The sequence below is a fragment of the Schistocerca serialis genome, chromosome 8 (genome assembly GCF_023864345.2).
Source record: "Schistocerca serialis cubense isolate TAMUIC-IGC-003099 chromosome 8, iqSchSeri2.2, whole genome shotgun sequence".
Lineage (NCBI taxonomy): Eukaryota > Metazoa > Arthropoda > Insecta > Orthoptera > Acrididae > Schistocerca > Schistocerca serialis.
In genome coordinates this window covers 320,546,778-320,551,359 of record NC_064645.1, presented here as the reverse complement: position 1 = coordinate 320,551,359, position 4,582 = coordinate 320,546,778, and the positions used below count along the sequence as shown (strand labels likewise).

The 4,582-nt window shown below is 42.7% G+C and overlaps 1 non-coding gene across 1 annotated transcript; it reads left to right on the top strand.

Annotated features, from left to right (window-relative positions):
• Positions 1-1,505: 1,505 nt before the first annotated feature.
• Trnat-ugu (transfer RNA threonine (anticodon UGU)) lies at positions 1,506-1,580 on the top strand. Its single transcript has one exon. It is a non-coding gene; the product is annotated as a tRNA-Thr (tRNA).
• Positions 1,581-4,582: the final 3,002 nt, after the last annotated feature.

Below are 4,582 nucleotides of genomic sequence, written 5' to 3'. Positions count from 1 at the left end.
GAATGACATGGGGTTTTACTAGATCCTAAAAAATACAAAAGTTCAAAAAAATGTCCGACAGATGGCGCTTCATCTAATCAGAATAGCAATAATTAGCATAACAAAGTAAGACAAAGCAAAGATGATGTTCTTTACAGGAAATGCTCAATATGTCCACCATCATTGCTCAATAATAGCTGTAGTCGAGGAATAATGTTGTGAACCGCATTGTAAAGCATGTCCGGAGTTATGGTGAGGCATTGGCGTCGGATGTTGTCTTTCAGCATCCCTAGAGATGTCGGTCGATCACGATACACTTAATACTTCAGGTAACCCCAAAGCCAATAATCGCACGGACTGAGGTCTGGGGACCGGGGAGGCCAAGCATGACGAAAGTGGCGGCTGAGCACACGATCATCACCAAATGACGAGCGCAAGAGATCTTTCACGCGTCTAGTAATATGGGGTGGTTCTAATAAAACCCCATGTCATTCGAAGCATGTGTGTCAATTTTTACATCTCTATCTACATTATTCCGTGGTTTATTAAGTTTTCAAATTTATACTGACTTTTTGATCACCCGGTACATACACCCAGCTATCGCAACTGGGGTTTGTAAAGGCCCCTATTCACGCGCCAGTTTATCGGCCGACCGACCGACCGACCGATTTCGTGGCAACCTATATACGTATTGACCGACTGCTATCGACGATTTCAGCGCCGCCCTGTTCTCATCGCTGGTAGTGAATTGTTTACATAATTTTTGTATTTTCAACATTGCAGCACGGTCAGCAATCGTGATAATATAGTACATAAGAAACTATCAGCCTCGATTGCGGTAATGAAACCAACTTTTACCTATGTTTCAGCCCAAGTGATTGAGACTTCTTCGCCGGCCGGGGTGGTCGAGCGGTTCTAGGCGCTACAGTCGGGAACCGCGCGACCGCTACGGTCGCAGGTTCGAATCCTGCCACGGGCATTGATGTGTGTGATGTCCTTAGGTTAGTTAGGTTTAAGTAGTTCTAAGTTCTAGGGGACTGATGACCTCAGAAGGTAAGTCCCATAGTTCTCAGAGCCATTTGATCCATTTTTTGAGACTTCTTCAGAAGATATACCTGCATCTGTAATGTCTAAAAGGGCATGGTCTAGAAATAAAACTAAAACAGTCTCAATAGGCGTAGTCATATTTTAAAAATGCGGTACATAAGTACTAAGTCAACACCAAGACTTGACTTAAGCTTTGGCGTGCGCCTCGTCTCCATGGACGCCGTGGGGTGGGCCTCAGGAGCTCCCGAAAGAACAGATGCCATCTTCATATCGTTTAAGGATAACCGGCTGATGACCTCCTTCAGTGCGGATGCACACAATTTATCTGAAGTCTTACGGGACTCGGTGGATTGTCGGCCGCGAGTGATGGGTATAATGGCAGGGGCACCACGAACGCAGTGTGTGGACTATAGGTTGAGAATGTGGGTCTCACGGGGAGCGTGCCGGCGATAAATCACTGCTGTCGCACTATGCTCTGTGCCCTCGGTGGCTCAGATGGACAGAGCGTCTGCCATGTAAGCATGAGATCCCGGGTTCGAGTCCCGGTCGGGGCACACATTTTCAACTGTCCCCGTTGACGTACATCAACGCCCGTCAGCATCTAATGGTATTGATTTAATTGTAATTTGAAACAAAAACTGGCCGTTTTAGACGTAATATTGCCAAAAAAAAAAAGCCGAAAGAAAGCTGTAGGCAAGGAACTGGCAAATGCAGATAAAGAAATTCACCGACGGTCTGTTACTTAAGGAGATGAGAATCGATTATTTCCGTAATTATTTAAGAAAGGACGGAACATGCTTTTTGGAGCTATTAAACATCATCAAATCACTCATAACGGAAAACCGTAAAACATGAGAGAGGCTATAAGCTGCGAGGAAAGGCTGCATTACGTCTCTAGCCACTGGCAGAATACCTGAAACATGCAACATGATTTATAGTTGCTTCAGGAAATACAGTATGGTAAATCAAAATAAATATAATAAAAGATCATCGTGTAAACGTTAATTAATTTATGAATGTAGAATGAAAGATGTTCCCTGTAACTTTAACAAATTCTTTTCAAATTAAAATATGGTTCAAATGGCTCAAAGCACTATGGGACCTTAACATCTCAGGTCATCAGTCCCCTAGAACTTAGAACTACTTAAACCTAACTAACCTAAGGACATCACACACATCCATGCCCGAGGCAGGATTCGAACCTTCGACCGTAGTAGCAGCGCGGTTACGGACTGGAGCGCCTAGAACCGCTCGGCCACAGTGGCCGGCCATTTAAAATTAGAAGAAGAAACTCTGCAAATGGTGGTGGTGCACATCATCTAATTAATACAGTAGATAAATAAGAAATGAAGCATTTAGCAAGTGTCAAAATTGTAGAAAGTCCTGCACTTTTCTCTTCATAGCAGAAGTCTTGGATATAGGCTGGTTTTTTTAACTCTTCTAACATGTTAGAGCTATATTTCACGAATAAAAGTCCATCAACTTTCTATATTTTGGTCTTTAAATTGTATTTCCGTCAAGAACCGAAAATGAAATTTGATCTAATGTATCTACATTCCTGTTTTTAGATTTCATTTCCGTTAAGTATCAGAAATAAAACTTAAAAATCGAAATACAGAAGGTCGACGGACTTTTATTCGTAAAATAGTTACCTTTTACTCTTTCTATGTGTTACATGACACCATTATGGATTCGTTAAAAAATGAAAGAAGTGCTTCATTTCTAGCATCTCTATTGGTATACTCCTCGCATGACGTGTTCCACAAACGTCTGCAGTCTTTAAATTCCTCCAGGAACTGTAATTAAAAGTCTAGTCCACCTCACACTGTGTCATGTAAATCGGAACAGCATCGCATCTCGCGCGCACTGGACAAAGATGAACTTTTGTCGGTCGGTTGCCACGACTGCGCTACACACGGCACAAGTTACCGAAAGAAATGGCGAAAGGGGGTGAGGAGGGGGGGGGGGGGGAGGGAAGGTTCGCCTGTTGGGTGGTGATACCCAACCGGCAGCCCAACAAGAAAAGCCGACCCATCGGTTGGCCAAAACGCCTATACACATCAAATTTGTCGATGTCACGTGTTTAGCGCCCTTAACTGAAACGTCACAGACATGTGTTACATAAATCAAGCGCTCCCATGGGTTTGCCCATACCACCACAATGGCACGAAGTACATCATCATCATCATCACCGTCATCATTACACCCACGTCTGCTCTGTTACTTCTGGTTATGCCAACGTAACTAAAACCGACCTCACATGGGGCGTGAAAGCGTCCATTGATGAGGAGCTGCTCTGGATTTGCGAGGTAACAAAGTGTAATTTCGCGTTCCACAGCATTCCGAAACGAGAAAGACGGAATCAGACATGTCCGATTTTTTATTTATGGAGAGGAATGTGGCCGACAAGATGCGAGATCACTTTTACGGCACAAGCAGAACGCCGGCCGGTGTGACCGAGCGGTTATACGCGCTTTAGTCTGGAACCGCGAGACCGCTACGGTCGCAGGTTCGAATCCTGCCTGGGGCATGGGTTTGTGTGATGTCTTTAAGTTAGTTAGGTTTAAGTAGCTCTAAGAACTTAGGAGACTGAAGACCTCAGATGTTAAGTCCCATAGCGCTCAGAGCCATTTGAACAAGCAGTCACAGGAGACGTCGTACTGGATTATGTGATTTGAAGTTGATGCCTCTATTGGGTGGTTTTTATATTATTACTGACGCAGTATGGATACATGCTGATTCAAAGCACCAGGGCACTGTCATTTTCTTGGAATAGTTTCCTAATAAAATTATGGTAAACGTCGTAAGGGTGGTTAAAGGTTTTCCGTGTATTCTTCTTTTTTTTTTCTTACCTCGCATCTTATGAGCGTATGCTTTTACAAGGCAACGGCACATTAAAGATTAAAAAAAACGCGTTCCTGGTGCGATTTGTTATGATTAAATGTCACATAATGATAAATCGGCTGTTACAGTCTCCAGCACATCATAATATCAAAGGAGCGGGCTAATGAGAATGCTCTTAGGATTTTACTAAAAATGAGAACGATGATTTTTATCTTCTGTGGAAAACTATTGTAAATTTATATTGTACTACTTGCAACGGAAGTCTTAAAATCTGATATCCTTGCTGACTGGACATAGAATTTTACTTGTTCCATTGTGTCACTTTCATAGACATTAAACTTTCATTTACATTAGGAGAGACAGGGGCACACATACGCGGATTTATTTTCGGAATTTTTAAAAACATTTTTTTTGGTTAGCTTAACCATGTTTAACATTGTGAAGTGTTGTAACATGGTTATTAAATTACAACTTGGCATATTCAAGGTGAATATCATAAAATTTGCACTGCAAGTATTGCAGAAATTGGAAATGCTATTGATGTGCGGTTTTCAGAGAATGGATTGGTATTATACGGACACCATATCGTGGTATTTTTAGGTGGGGAGTGGTTTGAACTGTGGTCGCGTAAGATACCGGCAGAGTTCGTGCCCGAACTACTACTGCCAACCGTAACAAACAATTGCGCTGTAGTCACTACCAAACGCTTTGT